This window comes from Bufo bufo, chromosome 2, assembly GCF_905171765.1.
Source record: "Bufo bufo chromosome 2, aBufBuf1.1, whole genome shotgun sequence".
NCBI classification, from domain to species: domain Eukaryota; kingdom Metazoa; phylum Chordata; class Amphibia; order Anura; family Bufonidae; genus Bufo; species Bufo bufo.
Genome location: NC_053390.1, coordinates 691,224,640 through 691,247,602, shown reverse-complemented (window position 1 = coordinate 691,247,602; position 22,963 = coordinate 691,224,640).

Here is a 22,963-nt window from a genome sequence, read left to right as displayed (position 1 = left end):
TCAGAGGTGAGGGTCAGGTGTCAGGGTCAGAGGTGAGGGTCAGGTGTCAGGGTCAGGTGTCACATTGGCATCATTTTGATACTTGACTATGATATCTGACCATGTCCTAAAATGAACACTGTACACATGATCTAACCTGTCACATGAACATTGTAATTAACAAAAAATAAAAACGGTGCCAAAACTGAATTTTTTTGTTACCTTGCCTTACAAAAAGTATAATATAGAGCAACCAAAAATCATATGTACCCTAAAATGGTACCAACAAAACTGCCACCTTATCCCATAGTTTCCAAAATGGGGTCTTTTTTTGGAGTTTCTACTCTAGGGGTGCATCAAGGGGTCTTCACATGTGACATGGCAACTTAAAATTATCCCAGTGAAATATGCCTTCCAAAAACCAATTGGTGTTCCTTTCCTTCTGCGCCCTGCCATGTGCCCGTACAGCAGTTTATGACCACATATGGGGTGTTTCTGTAAACTATAGAATCAGTGTAATAAATATTGAGCTTTGTTTGGCTGTTAACCCTTGCTTGGTTACTGGGAAAAATGGATTCCATGAGCACCTAACGGAATAACAAAGTTAGTAAAATGCGTTTTGAATACCTTGAGGGGTTTAGTTTCTAAAATGGGGCCATTTATGGGTGGTTTCTATTATGTAAGCCTCACAAAGTGACTTCAGACCTGAACTGGTTCTTAAAAAGTGGGTTTTGGAAATTTTCTAAAAAATTTCAAGATTTGCTTCTAAACTTCTAAGCCTTCTAACATCCCAAAAAAAGAAAACGTCATTTACAAAATGATCCAAACATGAAGTAGACATATGGGAAATGTAAAGTAATAACAATTTTAGGAGGTATCACATCACTGGCTTAGCCCTTAACTGTTTAAAATTAACATAGAGGGGATAAGACGATACATTTTTAGTAAACAGCATATTTATCTCATCGTAAAGAGATTCACAGGCTTAGTAGAAAATTCAATACACATTATTATAGATTATCAAAACCATTGTGGTCTCAAACTTTGTAAGATTAAATCAGTTTATTTTTCTGCTATTTATTACCCATCATTCTTACATTACAGATATGTATAATCTTGTGTCTTGTTTTCTTTGAAAAGAAAATAGAGAATTTAGTGGAGCTGTCTATAAGTTTTAGTATGGCATGGTGAGTGATATTGTCTGACCTGGAACCCTTTCTTTTAACAAAAGTCACATTGATCATTTTTTAGCTTATTTCCTTCACAGCAGAGCTGTGATGTTTGAGTATACTTAAACTACAGTGCCTACATGGAGTGTGAGGTAGTCTGTGACATACCCCCTTTCTCATCATTGGTTCAGACTGCTGCTCTTTCCCTCTCATTGCTTACAGACAGGTCCATAAATATTGGGACACCGACACAATTCTAACATTTTTGGCTCTATACACCCTCACAATGGATTTGAAATGAAACAAACAAGATGTGCTTTAACTGCAGACTGTCAGCTTTAATTTGAGGGTATTAACATCCAAATCAGGTCAACGGTGTAGGAATTACAACAGTTTGCATATGTGCCTCACACTTGTTAAGGGGCCAAAAGTAATGGGACAATTGGCTTCTCAGCTGTTCCATGGCCAGGTGTGTGTTATTCCCTCATTATCCCAATTACAATGAGCAGATAAAAGGTCCAGAGTTCATTTCAAGTGTGCTATTTTCATTTGGAATCTGTTGCTGTCAACTCTCAAGATGAGATCCAAAGAGCTGTCACTATCAGTGAAGCAAGCCATCATTAGGCAGAAAAAACAAAACAAACCCATCAGAGAGATAGCAAAAACATTAGGCGTGGCCAAAACAACTGTTTGGTACATTCTTAAAAGAAGGAACGCACCAGTGAGCTCAGCAAGACCTGGAAGACCATTGAAAACAACTGTGGTGGATGACCGAATAATTTTTTCCCTGGAATTTTGTTTCTGGAACAACATCTTATGGACAGATGAGACCAATATCAACTTGTACCAGAGTGATGGGAAGAGAAGAGTATGGAGAAGGAAAGGAACTGCTCATGATCCTAAGCATACCACCTCATCAGTGAAGCATGGTGGTGGTAGTGTCATGGCGTGGGCATGTATGGCTGCCAATGGAACTGGTTCTCTTGTATTTATTGATGATGTGACTGCTGACAAGCAGCAGGGTGAATTTTGAAGTGTTTCGTGCAATATTATCTGCTCATATTCAGCCCAATGCTTCAGAACTCATTGGATGGCACTTCACAGTGCAGATGGACAATGACCCAAAGCATTCAGCAAAAGCAACCAAAGAGTTTTTTAAGGATAAGAAGTGGAATGTTATGCAATGGCCAAGTCAATCACCTGACCTAAATCCGATTGAGCATGCATTTTACTTGCTGAAGACAAAACTGAAGGGAAAATGACCCAAGAACAAGCAGGAACTGAAGACAGTTGCAGTAGAGGTCTGGCAGAGCATCACCAGGGATGAAACCCAGCGTCTGGTGATGTCTATGCGTTCCAGACTTCAGGCTGTAATTGACTGCAAAGGATTTGCAACCAAGTATTAAAAAATGAAAGTTTGATTTATGATTATTATTATGTCCCATTACTTTTGGTCCCTTAACAAGTGGGAGGCACATATGCAAACTGTTGTAATTCCTACACCGTTCACCGGATTTGGATGTAAATACTCTCAAATTAAAGCTGACAGTCTGCAGTTAATAGTGGTAAAACCCTCAGACAAGGAGGGCAACATTGTCCTACTAAAACAAAAGGACTATATGGATATGGCAAACAGACTCTTAAAAGATGAAAAAACATATAAAAAACTAGAGTCTAATCCCAAGTTCAAACAAGAATTAGAAGTCCTCTTAAAGAACGCCAAGGACAAGAACCTAATTTCTAATGATGAATATAAAATCTTATTCAATCCATATCCAACAATAGCAACATTTTATGCTCTACCGAAGGTGCACAAAAAGCGAGACCCTATACCTGGTAGGCCCATTCTATCCGGCAATGATAACCTGTGTGAAGGTATCAGCACTTATGTAGACATAGTCATTAGGCCCTTCGTTGAAATCCTTCCATCCTATATAAAAGATACACTAGATATGGTAAAAAAAACTCAAGGATATCCAAGTACAGTAGGCCCCAATACCCTTATAGCCAGCCTCGATGTCGAGGCCTTGTACGCGAGTATTGAACATGAGGTGGGAATACAAGAGGTGAAGTATTATTTATACACTAAGGGGACACAATTTCACAATCATAATGATTTTGTTATGCACCTTTTACGTTTCCTTCTTTCTCATAATTATTTCACTTTCGATGGCACTTTTTATTTGAAGGTACACGGTACAGCAATGGGTACGGTTTGCGCACCAAGTTTCGCTAATCTATTCCTTGGGTGGTGGGAAGATCAACACGTGTTTACAGAGGAGAACACACGGTTCACAGATTTAATTTTATTTTGGGGTAGGTTTATAGACGATATTTAGATTTTTTTTGGGATGGTACAATCACTGAGTTCACTCAATTCACAGATAGATTAAACAATAATCAGTTGGGTCTCAGATTCACAGCCGAGATCCAACAACAAAGTATCAGTTTTTTAGATCTGAAGATTATTTTGGATGGAATCGGAGGAGTTAAGACTGAGATCTACAGAAAGCCCACATCAACCAATAGTTTTTTACACTGGCAAAGCTTTCATCCACAACCTTTAAAGAAAGGGATTCCTGTAGGTCAGTACCTAAGGGCAAGACGTAATTGCACGGATGATGAGACCTTCAATAAAGAAAGTAATATCCTCTATTCCAGATTTCGGATGAGGAGATTTCCAAAGAAAGTGCTGCACCGAGCATATAATAGGGCCAAAAATACAGATAGAGAAAATCTCCTAACAAAAACAAGAACAGATGGAGAGAAAGTAATTTGATGTATAGGTACATTTGATGTCCAGAATAGGGGGGTATACAGCATTCTCAAGAGACACTGGCATGTCCTGAAGGCAGATAAAGATCTGGGACAGATCCTTCCAAAAGATCCCAGCGTCACCTACAGACAGGGGACTAATTTGAAGGAGATGATGGTACGGAGCCATTTTCAGAGAACTTCAAAAAGCAAGGAAACATGGATTAAAACAGTGGGATCGTATCCATGTGGAGCCTGTAGTTTCTGTAAGTTTATGGTCCCCAAGAAAGAGTTCATCAATCCACATGATGGAAAAATATATAAGATCAGAGAATATATGAATTGTAGTAGTACTGGGTTGGTGTATGAAATCCAATGTAACTGTAACAAACTTTACATTGGTAAAACCATCCAAGAATTAAGGAGAAGAATCTCCAAGCATTTCAGCATTTTGAACACGAGTGAGGAAACACCTCTGTCAAGACATTTGAGATTTATCGTCTCCATTCTCTAGCACCAAATGGATTAAATGAGGGTTTCACTTTTGCCTCATTCCTAAAAATTTATCATAAACGGCATTCTCAAGTCTTATAAGAGCTAATATTTAGGATGATTACATAAGGAAGAGAGGAACTTTTGCTTGGGGTTATAAAAAAAAAAAAAGCCGAAATACTTAATATTCTATACAAGAATTACCAAGGCAGGTGGGCATTCCTTTTGTAGATGTTCCGTCCGTGGGAGAAGATGAGATATCTGCAAATAAAAATGAAAATTAATTAAAAATAATAGAAATAAAAAATAAAAAACAAATATAATAACAGTAATTAAATATATAGGGCGCTTTACAGCAATCACCATGACAAATAAATAAGAGGAGAAAAGCAAAAAATAAAGAGAGAAAGCATAAAATAAAATTAAAAAGATAAAAATAAAAAATAAAAAATTACCCAAATAATAATGCACGCGCAAAGATAAGCAGTGCAACAGTGGTCTGAAAGCACTAGCTATATATAGAGGTCTAAGCTAAGACATATGCGCACAGCACTAAGGTAGAAGTTTGAATCCCTAAGTGCCGATGGGACTCCCTCATGAAAAAATTCAAAGTGTTGGCGCAAGCGCAGAAGATGAATCGATGTGAATAGTTTCGAAGTGCTGATGGATGCGCATTGAACCTTACTGAAAGGATGAATGATATATTGGAAAAGCTCAAGCGCAAAGATTAGGGAAAGAAAGTCCAACATCTTATAAGTACAGCACTAAGGTAGAAGTTTGAACCCCTAGGTGCCGATGTTCGCACTGAAATGAGATTGCCTTATGAAAAAATTCTAAGTGTTGGCGCAAGCGCAGGAGATAGATCGATGTGAATATTTTCAAAGTGCTGACGCATGCGCATCGAACCTTACCGAAAGGATGAATGATAGAATGAACAAGTGCAAGTGCAAAGACAAGAGAAAGAAAGTCCAACATCTGATAAGTAAAGGCGCAGGCGCGATGCACCACTTTTGATGATGTCACTGGTGTGTTTCCAGTGACGATGTAAGAGTGCGCCCTGTACTCACAACCCATTGGTCGAGATGTTGTCCATCACTTGAAGAGATATGGTGATTGGACGGATTGATCCCACCTGCTGAAACCGAGGATTTAAAGCTTGGTTCCCGCCCCCACAAGCAATACCTGCATGTCATCCCCTGAAGACGCCGAGTACACGGCGAAACATGTAGGGATGCAGGAATAGATTTTAGTTCAGGGATTTAGAGGTAGGGGCCCCTTAGTGGGAAATTGTATCTAGACAGTGTTAGACATAGAGAATATGCACAGTTTGGAGACTCGAGGGGTGGTCCGTATCCCGCCCTGAGAAGTCCAATCAGGACATACAGTACACCATATAATAAACATGAGACAGATACCGAACCCTGATCTCCCTGAGGAATTTTAAGCCAGTTCCCAAGAAGTAAATGTATTTTAAAAGAGTGAATAATAAAGATATAATTTTATGATTACTAGTCAGAGAGGTTGCAAAAGTTACGCTAAGGTCCGAGTGACCATTTAACCTGACAGTCTGCAGTTAAAGCACATCTTGTTACTTTCATTTCAAATCCATTGTGGTGGTGTATAGAGCCAAAAATGTTAGAATTGTATCGATGTCCCAATATTTATGGACCTGACTGTATATGCCTATTCAGAAGGAGTATAAACACAAGCCTATTCCTGGTTTATTTGGAATCTCAGGGCATGGAGAGATGATTTCTATTATTGCAAGAGCAGAATGGTTATGAAGAACAGATTGCTAAACCACCAGTGAAAAATAAAGATCATGGCTAGAGATGAGCGAAGTTGAAGTAATGGAATTCGATCTGAATTTCAGGTAAAATTTGATTAGTCCTGAAATCGAATTTTCTTGTTCCTTATGGTAATGAATCACATCTTTTTCTAAAATGGCTGCTGCACATGTTACAATGTGAAAGTAAGAAGCCCCGGAATGAGGAAGCACCCACAATGCCATGCAAACAGCCAGTCAGCAGATAGCCAGCCCCTGTGATGTCACAGCCCTATAAAAATCCTTCTCATGCCTGGTCTCATTTTACAGTGAATTTAGTGCAGGGAGAGATGTTACAGGCATTAGGGACAGTGTTTAGAAAAGACTTTATTAAAAAAAACAAAAAAAAAACACAAAAACGATCAAGCAGTGTAGGGAAAGGATAGGGATATATTATTCACACTATAGGGATGGAGCAGGGACCAATGGAGAGTGTAAAGCTTGGGTAATAGAGGCTATTCTATTACACCTTACTGCACTAATTGGGGATACTAAGTGTTCTAATACTACAGATTTTAGGTTGTTTTAAACAGTAATTGCAGTAATCCAAGCATCTGTTATTGGGTTGAAAGTGCTGTCTGATACAACAAATTTTGGGGTGTATTTATATTAAATATATAAAAGTACATCCATTTATCCTTGCTTTTGGGGTGAATTTGTAGTCTGATACAACCAGTTTTGGGGTGTGTTTATTTTATATATAAAAGTATTTCCATTCATCCTTGCTTCTGGTGTGAAATTGCAGTCTGATAGTATTGCTCTTTTCCCCTTGCAAGGACCAGGAAATAGCTGTTTTTTAACGCAATTCATCATGAATTTATTTGGATCGAATCAAATCTTTTTGGGAAATTTGGCAAACTGTCCGAATCTAATTTTTTTGAAATTTGCTCATCTCTAATCATGAGGTTGCAACTGCCAGACATGTACACTGAAATAAATTAGCCTTACTAAGGGAGAGCCTAGATAATCTCTGATTATATATGTCTGACATTATTATGGTTTATTAGAAACAGTAATAAAATGAAAATAGAAATATATTAATGGGATTTTTAATCTGTATTTGTAATAGTTGCTTTCTAATTCATTTTGTCAACATATTAGTTTTTTGCCTTCTACAAAAATGCACCCTGGAATTGTAAGAAAAGGCAAAGAAACCACCAGCATTTATGAAACCCATAAAACCCGTCAGCCAATGCTATATTAGCCCCTATGGGATCTAATATTCTCTGGATCACAGTACTCTTTCAAGTCTGTATGTATCGTTTCGCCTTGCATTTTTCGGGCAAGCAATCCCTATGGCATAACCCATCATTATCCCTTCTGTACATAAACTGGTAGAATTTATATCCCTAGCTGATCTCTTAAGAACTCATACGGCTGTCTAATAGCAAGAATATACAATAAAATGTTCATTCAATCATATAAATCGTGCATAGTGTTTTCTTTTTTACTAAACCAAAGTGTGTGCCAATACGTACTCTTCATTCATGTAGATACAAAGTTCTATACCACCAATGCAAATGTCTAACACAACTCATACACTGTTACATATCTAAATAATATATGTGTCCATTGAAAGCTTACTGAATAATATATAGGTAGTGATTGATAGCTCCCTGAGACTTAACTAGCAGCTAGGCTTGCTAAGTTGTTCACTGATGACATCATTGATGGAAGATTTCTCCGAATGCAGGAAATTCAGAAGTCAATGGCTTGTGCAACTTACGGTATGTTCAAGAGTGGGTATCTCATCGTAACAATCAATTTTCATATGCCCTATTAAGAAATATTCCCTTAATTGGGGGGGGGGGGGGGGTCGGCACATGATCTGGGCTACCCCCCTATTTAGTCAGTGTGGAGAACTTCCAACAAAAACTTACTCTTCTTTTGGGTAGTCCTAGTCCATTTATTTAAGATCAACTGCTGACCAGGCAGGTTTCAACTTCAAGAGTTTCTTGTTTCATATTAATATATGAAGTCATAAACCTCTCTACTTTCAATACATAATTATCACAATTCACCACACAAGTAGAGCTAGTTAAAGGGGTTATGCAACGATTCAGAAAGAAAATAGAAAGAAATTGTCATTAACTAAATTATGCCAGTTTTTTGTAACAGCCTTGTACCTCACATGGATCCAGAAATAGCCAAATGTATTGCTCCAATTGCTCTGCTAGATTGCCTACATGCTAGCAGCTTAGGGGGCATGTCCTTTCTCAGGAGATTGGCCACCAATGATAATACAATAGAGGGAGGGAGAGGGGCCGGGGGGGCCACACACTGGCCACCAATGATATTACAATAGAGGGAGGGAGGGGGGGCCGGGGGAGGCCGCACACTGGCCACCAATGATATTACAATAGAGGGAGGGAGGGGGGGCCGGGGGAGGCCGCACACTGGCCACCAATGATAATACAATAGAGGGAGGGAGGGGGGGGCCGGGGGTGGGGGCTGCACACTGGCCACCAATGATATTCAAACTGGGGAGGGAGGGGGGGTCTGCCTCCTGCTGCCTGGCAGCCCCTGATCTCTTACAGGGGGCTATGATATGCACAATTAACCCCTCAGGTGCAGCACCTGAGGGGTTAATTGTGCGGATCACAGCCCCCTGTAAGAGATCGGATGCTGCCAGGCATCAGGGGGCAGTCATGTACACAGTTCGTAGTATATTCTAACTAGAAGCGTCCCCATCACTATTGGAACGCCTCTGTGTTAGAATATACTGTTTCACGATCTAACTCATATCCGACAGTATATTCTAACATAGAGGCGTTCCCATGGTGATGGAGACACTTCAAGTTAAAATATACCATCAGATCCGATGGTATAATAGGGACTCCTGACTTTACATTGAAAGTCAATGGGAACGGATCCGTTTGAAATTGCACCATATTGTGTCAACGTCAAACGGATCCGTCCCCATTGACTTGCATTGTAATTCAGGACGGATCCGTTTGGCTCCGCATGGCCAGGCGGACACCAAAACGACTTTTTTTTCATGTCCGTGGATCCTCCAAAAATCAAGGAAGACCCACGGACGAAAAAACGGTCATGGATCACGGACCAACGGAACCCCGTTTTGCGGACCGTGAAAAAATACGGTCGTGTGCATGAGGCCTAATAGTGTCATCTGTATATTTTCAGAGCAACAGGTTTTGTATTTACACTGAATCCCATCATCTGATGGCTCATGTGAAGCCTTTATCTGTGATCTCCTGAAGCTCATAAACACTTATTTATGCCATATTCTTATTAGTGTGATAAGAACTGAGCTGTAATGATTATTTATGAGCTGTCAAGAGTTCAAAGAACAGGGCTACAGACTGAGCAGGCAGCTCTGCTAGATGACGGGACTTGGGACTCGAAGTAAGTAGAAACTGGCAGTCTGCAGATACACTCTCAAATAAACCCTGCAGTACAAGAACTGCTGGAAATTCTTAATAAAGACCAATTGAAAAAAAAAAATTTAGCCCAAAATGAGTAAAATGCAGTAATAAAAAAATTTTCCCCAAAGGTACCCATAACCTTTAAGCACTACAGTATAAAGGGGATGGCTACTTTCTGGTCATATTATATACCATAAATGTTGGTGTTCTGTACCACAAACAGCCCCAGCTCTTCATTTCAAGGTCCCCTGCTGTCCATGGATAGGACATGTATTGGATGCAGTGCTCTCCATGTCCCTTTAATCTCTAACGAATATTCCCTTCTTTGTAGAACATAATGTAAAAAATAAAATTCTGCACTTTTTTAAACACATTTTATTCATATATTATAATTTTTTGGGTAAAATGAAAAAAGAAAAGAAATCTGAAAAGTGAAAATCATTATCCTCTGTGGAAAAGAGTACAGAAGAAAAGAGCGAATGCTTTCGTTTATGGAATGTGAGTGAATTCCTAGCACAGAGCGCTGAGAATGCACCGAGCACACCAGCGGAATAACAATGAGGACTATTGCTTCAACTGCCTGTACACAAATCACTTAGTTGACATGATGGAGTCATACATGTAATTACATTAGCATTTACCAGAAGTAGGGCAGGGCTATCCTACTACAAATGTGTTGCATTCATACAAAGGTCAAACCAAATCAACCAACATTGTGACCTAAGAGACATTATTTTTCTAATCTGAGTAAGAACGGGATCACATTTAGGGGAGATAGGTCATTAAATCCTGCCTTCATCAGGACTGTATACAGTACATATATATTGAATGTTTCACAAACGAAATATATTGACTCACAATCCATAACCCTAAATGTTGTGGTCTGAAGCAGTAAATTCTATTCTCCTGTCCTGGTTTATTTGTCCAAAGAACCTGCAGTATGTTACCGACCATTACTCAGGGCTGGTTCTGAGCGGTGTAGAGAACGAGCCAGTGCTAATTTCCCTCCTGTGCTTCTGATAAAAGATCTGTCAATAAGATCTTCACTCACTCTGCATATTCCTGTGATCAGCACTTCACATCCATGACACTATACAGCTGCAGGAAGAACCTGATCAATTGGTTATAAAGAGAATAAACTGCTGTGACCCGACCAGTAACTAAATAATTTAGATGAAAAATTCCTAAAAGACCTTGTGCACTCATTAAAATCACAATTGAAAGCACAGGGGATGTGATGCCTGACAGGTCTAAACCTTTCCTCTTAATTAACCATTTTATAATGAAGGGTTACATAAAAAATATGGTAGAAGATTTTTTTTGTTTGTTATGGAAGTGGATGTTTCTTCATCTAGAAACGACAGGTCCTGCAGATTCTAACTGATCTGCTGTTAATTAAAATTAATATTACACTTCTATTGTCATAAGATATCACATATTTGTGGTTGGAGTAAAAACAATTTATTCTTCTCCTTTTCTATCTTAATAATCAGTGTATAATTGTATTGTGCCCCTAGGATATACACAGTTGAGTTACATTCTTATGACCACCATCTAACATCCACAGTAACCGCAGTGTGCAGCCGGGACAGCAGCTAGACGTGCTGGGAGTGACTCAATAAGGTTCTGGTATGTTGTCACAGGTATCTGGAGCCATGCTGACTGCAGTGTATCCTACAGCTGCTGGAGGGTACCGGAGGAGGAACCATTGGGAGAAAACGATGATCAAAGTGGTTTCACTGATGCTTGATTGGGTTCAATTCTGGGGAATTGAGGAGCCAGATTGGTCATTGGGAATCTTTATCATGCTCTTTCAACTAATGTCAGACATTTCTAGCTATGTGACATGTTGCATTATCTTGCTGGAGGATCCCATCTGCCCCAGAGAAGACAATCAGCATGTATGAGTGTACATGATCTGCAAGGATAAATTCATACCCAGATCAGTTGAGAGTTCCTTCCACATGGATGAGTGGGCCGAGAGAATGACAGAAAAACGTTTCCCAGACCATAACGTGTCACCACAAGCCTGTGTTCTTCCAGTAATGCTTGTAGGCTGTTTGTCATTGGGTGGTTCTCACCTGACACCCCAATGTTGATACCTTTAATGAAGCAGAAAATGTGACTCATCTAGAGAAGGTAACCCTTTGCCACTCAGCAGAAGTCTAATTCCGATATTACTGTGAAAATTGAAGCCTTTTCTGCAAATGCACCTTTGTTATCAGAGATGCATTGACCATCCTTCTGCTTTGGAGACCCATGTGCAGTAGTGTTAGCTGAACTGTTCTTTTAGACACATGTCTGATATCTACCTGGTTCATTTTGGAGGTGAGCCGTCCCACTGTAACACGTGGGCCCACCCTTGTGCACCTTCGTAAATAGTGTTCACATCTCATATGAATGGTACTGTCACGGTGGGGAGTGGGGGAAATTCCCGACCTTACAATGAGGTGGCAACTTGGAAGCAACAAGGCCAGGAGGAGGAATAAGTGAGCAGGTCACCTCCTAAAGCGTCCCTAATTCTTGCCCAGACTCCTAACCATATGAGCCAACCCATATGGTAGGAGGGCTCATACTCCAGAACCTTGGGGCCCTACTAACCCTCAAGAAATCCCTGGACTAGGAGCAGGGTAAAGACGACCTGTTCCTCCAAAACACAGATGAACAGGAGTCTCCATCGTCCAAGCTGCAAAGGAAAAGGACACCAAGTAGAATGACAGGTAAGCAACCAGTGGCCAGAGACAACTGAACCAAGAACAACAGTAAACCTAGTCACTTACCTGCCGCAGCTGCTGGAAAGAACCAAAGAAGAAGACACCGTAGAAAACTGGAACCCATACAAACGCACTGCCATCCAACACCATAAGGATGCAGTATGTACAGACACACAGGGACCAGCACTCCTAGACTTCTGGTTCACCCCTCCCGGAAAACCAATGGGTCCCCCTTTCAGAGGATACAAAATAAGACCAGGGGAAGGTCTAGCAAACATGCTGGACACCAAACACCACCAGACATGTAACACCAAACTAGACATACAAACACCCTGAACATAACCCACTCCAAACAAATAAGGATATCGGGGTGACATTGATGACAACTATGGGTAGGATGGCCCTCAGATTACACAGAGCTAGGAGCAAGGTCCTAATCCAACAAAGGCAGTAGAACCACTGCCCCCAGCCAGCAAGCCACAGGTTTATATCAAGCTTGCGGCCACACCCAGGAAACACCTTAATCCTCACTAGCCAGAATATTAATCCTTTGCTGACCAAACAGCAGGGAGGCACACCTTAAAGGGCAAGTGCACGTGCAAACCACAAACTACACGTTGCCCCTGGCAACCAGTCTGCACGGCAACCGCGTCACGGTCAAACACCAATATGACCGTGACAGGTACTTGGTGCTCTGCAGTTTCCACATTGCTTATTCACAATGGTGCCATTTGTCCACTCACAATAAACTTTCACCAGTGCAGAACATGAAAAGTTCACAAGCTGCAAAGTTTCAGAAATACTGCTTCCCTTGGCTGAAAGCCAATAATCATCCCTTTTTGCAACTCTGATAAATCGCCCCTTTTACCAATGACAGCAACAAGGGATATGTGTGCAGACGTCCTATTGCACAGCTTATATACCCACCAAGCCAACCCTCAAATGCCACATTCATCGCTGATTGCGGCATCTGATGTTAAAATGGAGGGGTTAATCAGGGTTAAAAAAATACATACTCACCTTATCCATTTGCTTGCAGAGAGGTTGTCATTATTGGTTGAAGAAACTGCGTCATTATGTCATCACGCTGGCCAGGCGTGGTAATGTCATTGCTGATGATGTCACCTCGCCCAGCCAGCACGGTGACGTAATGATGTCACACATCACCCCACACGAGATTTCGCATGGTTTCTTCAATCAAGATGGCTGTGATGGCCTCTCCATGAGAAAATGGATGAGGTGAGTATGTATATTTCTTTTATTGTTGCCATTTTGGGAAAAATAGATTAATTACCACGAAGCGCGAGGAAATTATGCTTTGCAGCAAATTTTAATATTCAATTTGGATCAAAGTCAATTTGTTTTGCTTTGATACATTCAACACTAGTGCAAAACATTTCATTCTACTGTAGTTATACTCTATGTAAAGATTAATGCTGCTCATAGACATAAACTGGTTCTCCTGCCTTTCCTGACTCTATCATCTGAATGGACATGTTATTTGTATGGAAGGAAAGAGATACATTTCTGTCAAGCGCAGGAAGAAACAAGGTATCAGACAAGTGAAAATCGAAACTGTCAGAAGTTTGTTTCCACCAATTAAAGGCCTCTTTCACACTTGCGTTGTCCGGATCCGGCGTGTACTCCACTTGCCGGAATTACACTCCGGATCCGGAAAAACGCAAGTGTACTGAAAGCATTTGAAGACGGAACCGTCTTCCAAATGCTTTCAGTGTTACTATGGCACCCAGGACGCTATTAAAGTCCTGGTTGCCATAGTAGGAGCGGGGAGCGGGGGAGCGGTATACTTACAGTCCGTGCGGCTCCCGGGGCGCTCCAGAATGACGTCAGAGCGCCCCATGCGCATGGATGACGTGATCCATGCGATCACGTGATCCATGCGCTTGGGGCGCCCTGACGTCACTCTGGAGCGCCCGGGGAGCCGCACGGACGGTAAGTACACTGCTCCCCCGCTCCCCGCTCCACTTACCATGGCTGTCAGGACTTTAGCGTCCCGGCAGCCATGGTAACCACTCTGAAAAAGCTAAATGTCGGCTCCGGCAATGCGCCGAAACGACGTTTAGCTTAAGGCCGGATCCGGATCAATGCCTTCCAATGGGCATTAATTCCGGATCCGGCCTTGCGGCAAGTGTTCCGGATTTTTGGCCGGAGCAAAAAGCGCAGCATGCTGCGGTATTTTCTCCGGCCAACAAACGTTCCGTACCGGAACTGAAGACATCCTGATGCATCCTGAACGGATTACTCTCCATTCAGAATGCATTAGGATAATCCTGATCAGGATTCTTCCGGCATAGAGCCCCGACGACGGAACTCTATGCCGGAAGACAATAACGCAGGTGTGAAAGAGCCCAAAGATACCAAAGAATAGTTGGACTTTTATCACAAAAATAGCAGTATCTGCTAATTATAGCCTCATGTCACTGGTAAGCTATAAGCAAGGTCTTTATGATTCTCCTATGTATACAAACATATTGGGGGTCATTTATTAAACAGAAATATGCGTATTTCTGGAGAAGATTGCAGCACAAAGGTCCTTTGCGCTGCAATCTGTGACTTCTCCCCACTCACGCCAGGTCTAAAACAGGGGGCGTCGCGTGGGTTTCTATTCCTGGTTTAAGCATAGAATATGGTCTAAATGTAAAACAGCTAGGAAGTTGTCTTACATTTAGAAGCAATGGTGAATCCGCCAAAGTTAGAAAGAGGCCTGAGTTAGTGACACTTTTTTTTTCAAAATTGCATTCCAAGAGCTATAACTTTTTAGTTTTTTCATCAATGTACCTGTATGAGGGCTTATTTTTTGCAGGACAAGTTAAAGTTTTTAAAGCACCATTTTGGGTACTTTATTGAGTAACACCAGCTATCTGAGACACTTAGCCAATATAGTTTGATCAAAACACATCTGTGCCCACCTACTCAGCACCAAGGTGGTCTCAGGTCAGGCGGGTCCTACGCTAAACCTACCTAAGTCATTAGGCTTCTATGTTCAGGAGCGCAGACTCCTACTCACCTCCATGTGCATCAAGCAACTGATGGGAGGAGGAGCAAGCACACCTATATGTACCACCTAATGAAGGCAGTCTGTTCGATAGGAAGCTATTATACAAGCTATCAAACTATCATCTGTTACAGTCCCTTTATGGGACTAGTAAATTGTAAAAAAAAAAGTCTTAAACATTTTTATAAAAAAATACAATTTTTTTCCATTGGAAAAAAAGCTTTTCAATGGTAAAGTTTCAAAAATAAAATCCCCTCCACATATTCATATATTTGGTATCACCACCGATGCTGCACAATTATCCTGTAATTTTTTCTGTACAGTGAACTTGGTAAAAAGAAAAAAATCCAGAATTGCTGTTTTTTGCTTATTTGCCGCAAAAAAAGGAAATCAAAAGTGATCAAAAAGTGTCATATACCCCAAAATGATACCAATAAAATGTGTCATCTCTCAAAAATCAAGCCCTCTAAATAAAACAAAAAACAATATATTTGGTAACGCTGTAATCATACTGACTCTAAGAATAAAGTTATATCATTTACACATCCTCTAAATAAATAACTAAAGTAAAGCACAACTGTTATTGCTGCACCCAAAAATGTTCACAATATTGTAATATAAAAGTTGATATATTGCACAATGATACATATTTTGGCTACCTTGACACATAAAAAAGTTGAATACAATGTCATTAATCAGTCATATGTACCCCAAAATGGTATGAATAAAAACTACAGGCTGCCTTCCAAAAACCCTCCAGTTTTGTAGCTGGAAATATAAAAAGTTATGGGTATCAGAATATGGTGATGCAAATAAATAAATTGGTGCAAATAAATTAATAAAACACTTTTTATAGTAAAACATACTGTATACATAGACTAATATATATATATATATATATATATATATATACGGTATATATATATATATATATATATATATATATAAAAAACACCAAAAAGAGCTCCAGCAGCACAAGACAAAAAAGAAAGCCGCAGGCTCAGACGGCTAACCGTAGATATAAATAACAAAAGAATGAGGCAGCACCAATTAAGTAATAAAGAAACTTAGAACAATAGATGTCTACGTGAAAAGTATACAAAATAGACGTATAAGATCGCTGTGATTCAGGCTAGAAACAAGAGTGAATGTGGTACACTGTATATCGGCACCGTAAAAGATCTGTTCAAGATCGGTGCCATACAAATGAATAAAGAGAAAAGAGAAGAAAAAGGGGGAGCCACTGGTTATTTCATTTCCATGACCACAACCATAGGCTCACACCAGGTCAGAGGTCAAGGACATGTCTATGCCCAGAACCGCAACACCCAATCCTACCCAGAGTTCTCTAAATCAAATAAATAAAATGAATAGGTAAAGACCACCACTCATTATAAAAAGCCATCGACAGACGACCAGCATGTTAAACATTAATATGTTATATAATATGTATGGTTATTGTGCCCCATGGATCCCCACATTCACAAAATGATATAAAAGGAGAGCCGCAAGATTCCGGAACCGCAGTACGTCAGAACCGCTGAAAAAGCATTGATAGAAATAATCTAAAAAAGAAAGAAACAAAAAAGGTTAAACAATACTATAAAACCAATTATTATAGCAAATGGTGAGATGGATGACACCTATTGATCTCACACATACACAAGTACAACAAGAAAAAGAAAAAAGCAGAGGCAACAGATGAGCCCCACATTATAACACACTCCACTTGAAATCAACATTAAGACCAGTGGGTCTCAGGGTGTTAAGGCAATGGATCCACCTTAGCTCTCTCTGCTTGAGAGCCAGTGTCCTATCCCCTCCCCTCCTGGACTGATTGATCTGATCCAAAATCATAAATTTAAGATCCTTCTCCTTGTGGTTTGCTTCAACAAAATGTTTAGGGACTGGCAAGTCTTTTCTCTTACGCCTAATCGAAAACCGATGATTGTTGAGACGTGTCTTCATGTCACATGTGGTCTCCCCAACATAGAGGAGACCACATGGACAGGAAAGCACATACACAACATATGAACTGTCACATGTCAGATAATGACCAATAGCGAATTGGACTCCTGTTTGGGGGTGGATGAATCTTTCACCCTTGATCATGTAAGAACAGTTCACACAACCAAGGCAAGGATAGCATCCCTTTCTCCGTGGTCCGATATAAGTTTGTGTCAAGGCTTTAGTTGGAATATCAGCCCGAACCAGTTTATCACGAAAACTGGTGGGGCGCTTGTATGAAAAAAGGGGAGGCACGGTAAATGCTGTAATGTTTGGGAGATTGCTCTTAAGTATGGGCCAATGTTTGCGGACAATTTTAGCAATTAGCCCACTTTGTTCTGAATAAGTGGAGATGAAAGGAATCCTCTCCACTTTATTCAGTGTAACATCTGGTGGCAACTGTTGTGCATCTCTGACCTTATTAAGATGTTATCCTTCCCGTGTTATTGAGAAACATCTTAATAAAGTCAGAGATGCACAACAGTTGCCACCAGATGTTACACTGAATAAAGTGGAGAGGATTCCTTTCATCTCCACTTATTCAGAACAAAATGGGCTAATTGCTAAAATTGTCCGCAAACATTGGCCCATACTTAAGAGCAATCTCCCAAACATTACAGCATTTACCGTGCCTCCTCTTTTTTCATACAAGCGCCCCACCAGTTTTCGTGATGAACTGGTTCGGGCTGATATTCCAACTAAAGCCTTGACACAAACTTATATCGGACCACGGAGAAAGGGATGCTATCCTTGCCTTGGTTGTGTGAACTGTTCTTACATGATCAAGGGTGAAAGATTCATCCACCCCCAAACAGGAGTCCAATTCGCTATTGGTCATTATCTGACATGTGACAATTCATATGTTGTGTATGTGCTTTCCTGTCCATGTGGTCTCCTCTATGTTGGGGAGACCACATGTGACATGAAGACACGTCTCAACAATCATCTGTTTTCGATTAGGCGTAAGAGAAAAGACTTGCCAGTCCCTAAACATTTTGTTGAAGCAAACCACAAGGAGAAGGATCTTAAATTTATGATTTTGGATCAGATCAATCAGTCCAGGAGGGGAGGGGATAGGACACTGGCTCTCAAGCAGAGAGAGCTAAGGTGGATCCATCGCCTTAACACCCTGAGACCCACTGGTCTTAATGTTGATTTCAAGTGAAGTGTGTTATAATGTGGGGCTCATCTGTTGCCTCTGCTTTTTTCTTTTTCTTGTTGTACTTGTGTATGTGTGAGATCAATAGGTGTCATCCATCTCACCATTTGCTATAATAATTGGTTTTATAGTATTGTTTAACCTTTTTTTGTTTCTTTCTTTTTTAGATTACTTCTATCAATGCTTTTTCAGCGGTTCTGACGTACTGCGGTTCCGGAATCTTGCAGCTCTCCTTTTATATCATTTTGTGAATGTGGGGATCCATGGGGCACAATAACCATACATATTATATAACATATTAATGTTTAACATGCTGGTCGTCTGTCGATGGCTTTTTATAATGAGTGGTGGTCTTTACCTATTCATTTGATTTATATGATTTAGAGAACTCTGGGTGAGATTGGGTGTTGCGGTTCGGGGCATAGACATGTCCTTGACCTCTGACCTGGTGTGAGCCTATGGTTGTGGTCATGGAAATGAAATAACCAGTGGCTCCCCCTTTTTCTTCTCTTTTCTCTTTATTCATTTGTATGGCACCGATCTTGAACATATCTTTTACGGTGCCGATATACAGTGTACCACGTTCACTCTTGTTTCTAGCATGAATCACAGCGATCTTATACGTCTATTTTGTATACTTTTCACGTAGACATCTATTGTTCTAAGTTTCTTTATTACCTAATTGGTTTGTGCCCACTGTTTCTCCTACTCCCTATTTGCTCCGCCTGCGTCTGTCCTCCCTTGGCTGGGACACGTCTTGCTTGCGGTGGTGTGCCGATGGTTGCTGGGGCAACGACGCCAGTTAGCTGACGTTGTTGGCCCTCTGACGTCTGTTGCTCCCCCTCCGTAATGACGTTGTCCAGCGCCGCCCTCTGACGAGTCTTGTGGGGGTTGCGTTGGTCATTTGGTTGATCAGGTGATCTATCCCGTGACCGGCGTGACGTCTCCTTGCTTGTTTGGGGTGGCGTTGCTAGGTGTTTGGACATGCGCCGTTGGTTTTGGAGGACGCGGATTTTGGCGCCGCGAGTCGTCTACCGCTGTGTGAGTTTTCTTTTAGTTTTTTATCATGATTATGATTAACACGTTTGCACATGTGGTGCATCACTGGCACAATGAGCCCTATTTATAATATTTATGCTACAGCATTGATATGACTATGCACAATATTGATTCACATCACATACACAAATTGTATGGTATCACTGTTATGTCGCTTTTATTATTGTGACATTTTTTGCTATTTTTAAGTTGTTTTTATGTATTTTACTGATGTAATTGAATAATTTTCACTTGTATTGCCACTATGCACTCTGGGTATATATACCCCTGTATGACACTCAGAACTATGCTTGATAAAGACCGCATTGAGCGGTTGAAACGTTGCAGAGGGGAATAAAGGATCCACTATCTTTTTCACCTGACGTCTGGAGTGCTGCCTCATTCTTTTGTTATTTATATATATATATATATATATATATATATACAGTGCTTTGAAAAAGTATTCATACCCCTTGTACTTTTCCACATGTTTTCACGTTACATTAACACCGAAATATATTTTATTGAAATTTTATGTGATAGACCAACAGCAAGTACTATGAAGTTAAAAGAAAATAATATATGGTGTTCAAAATTTTTTATAAATAAAAATCTAAAACGTGTGGCATCCATATGTATTAAGGCCCCTGCACGGCGATACTCCTAAATGCACCTGATTAGTAAAGAGTCCACCTTTGTATAATTTATTCTCAGTATAACTACAGCTGTTTCAGATGTTTGTTAGAGAACATTAGTGATGAAACAGCATCATGAAAACCAAGGAACACACCAGACAGGACATGGATAAAGTTATGGAGAAATTTAAAGCAGGGTTAGGTTATAAAAAAATATCCCAAGCTCTGAACATCTAATGGAGCACTGTTCAATTTATATCTGAAAATGGAAGGCCGTCCACCTAAAGTGAGAGCCCAGGCAAGGAGAGCACTAATTAGAGAAGCAGCCAAGAGGCACATGGTCGCACTGGAGGAGCTACAGAGATCCACAACTCAGGTAGGAGAATCTGTCCACAGGACAACTAGAGATGGCCTTGCTGTTCGCCCGGCGGTCGTGTCGCGGCGAACTTCGCATGTTCGCGATTACCTGAACATGCTAACATATGGAGAAATTCGCGCCCGTCATATTCTTTTACATTATGAAGAACTTTGACCCATGACACATCCATCAGGTGGTACATGACAGCCAATTGAGACATTTCAGCACATGGACATACCCCCTACCTTATAAATAAACCTGATCTGGCTGCCATTTTACATTCAGTGTTTTGCCAGTGTAGGGAGAGGTTGCTGTGTGGAGCAGAGACAGGCTGTTAGAGACACCAAACACTAGCTAATAGGGCCACAAAAGTCATTTTAAGCACTAGTATAGGTGTGCTATTGATAGGTGTGATACACAGAGCGGTGTGACATACTTATACTTTTATAATGAGTCAAAAACACATTGATCTATATCAGGGATCAGCAACCTTCGGCACTCCAGCTGTTGTGAAACTACAACGCCCAGCATGCTCTTTCCACTTGTATGGGAGTTTAGAGAGCAGCCAAGCAAGTGTGCATGATGGGAGATGTAGTTTGACAACACCTGGAGTGCCGGAGGTTGCTGACCCCTGATCTATATAGTGATCACCTGGAAGTCAGGGGCCTAGGGGCTAGGGGCTTACTAGGGCCATTTTTATATAGGGTAAGGTTCCGGATGGGGTCGCTCTTATCAGGGCGGGTGGTCTGTGGTTAGGCTATCAGGGCCAGAATAGCACCCCCTGTAGGTCAATATCAGGGACAGTTCTTTGCCCACCCTGTCCTTTAATAACAAATCATCATCTAGCCCAGGGATAGATAGTTTTTGCTTTCCCTCTGGGATTCAAGGATGTGCACTGGAACCCCCCGGATTGTGGTAGGACATATGGTTTCTGATTTGGTGCCGCCGAGCAGCTGATTTAGTGCCGCGGAGCACTTGTTATTGCCTACCACATCTATGCTTTTTGCTTAAAGGGGTTCTGCACTTTGTTTTAACTGATGATCTATCCTCTGGATAGATCATCAGCATCTGATCGGCAGGGGTCCGACATCCGGGACCCCCGCCGAACAGCTGTTTGAGAAGGCAGCGGCGCTTCAGCAGCGCCGCGGCCTTCTCGCTGTTTACCACTGGCCCAGTGACGTCACGGCTAGTATCAACTAGCGTGGGTGGGCTAAGCTCTGTTCAATTTAATGGAGCTTAGCCCCGCCCACGCTAGTTGATACTAGTCGTGACGTCACTGGGCCAGCGGTAAACAGCGAGAAGGCCGCGGCGCTGCTGAATCGCTGCTGCCTTCTCAAACAGCTGATCGGCGGGGGTCCCGGGTGTCGGACCCCTGCCGATCAGATGCTGATGATCTATTCAGAGGATAGATCATCAGTTAAAACAAAGTGCAGAACCCTTTTAACTTTAATAATTTAATTTTATTTTCATTTTGACGGATATCTTTTCCATTCACACGTCCGCAGAATGGGTCCGCATACGTTCCGCAATTTTTCGGAACGGGTGCAAACCCATTCATGTTCAATAGGGCCGGAATGTGCTGTCCGCATTTGGGGATCCGCATCCGCATTTGCGAATCCGCACTTTCTAATCTGTGCTTCCATTTCCGCAAAAAATAGAACATGTCCTATTCTTGTCCGCAATTGCAGACAAGATTAGGCATTTTCTATTATAGTGTCGGCGATGTGCTGTCCACAAATTGCGGGATGCCCATTGCCGGTGTCCGAGTTTTGCGGATCCGCAAAACACTTACGGACGTGTGAATGGGCCCTCATAGTAAAATTATTAAAGATTACGTTTTATCTTTATGTATATTCTAATGGATTGCCTTCCTTGTACAATGTTATAATATACTTTCTATGTTAGAAAGTATATTATAGTGCATTTGTATTGTGCGGCAGTTGTGTGCGGTTCTGCTGCGATACTGCAGGTATATCAAGGGACAAGCGTTATTGGAACAAATAATTTCTACTGGTGTGATAAACCAGTCGCCCCCCAAAAAAAATTATTGAAGCGGGGTGTTATATACCAATATTACTTTCTTTATAGTGCATTTGGGGACTGTATAGTGCACTTGCACATGCGCGTACGCAAAAATTATTTTGTCGATATTTCGCATTGAAAAAAATAATAAATGAATTATACATCTGGTATGTCACTGTCCATGTTGTGGGACTATTTGTGCACTTCTAGTAATTATTTCTTGGCTGCAAATATGAGCTGAAGGTTTTCAGGTTCGCCTGCCATTAAAATGAATGGGACCCGCCACAAACTTGTGGTTCGCGAACATTTGATCGCGTTCGCGAACCGTCCCAGCAGATGTTCGTCCATCACTAAGGACAACTATTAGTCCTGTACTCCACAAATCTGGCCTTTATGGAAGAATGGAAAT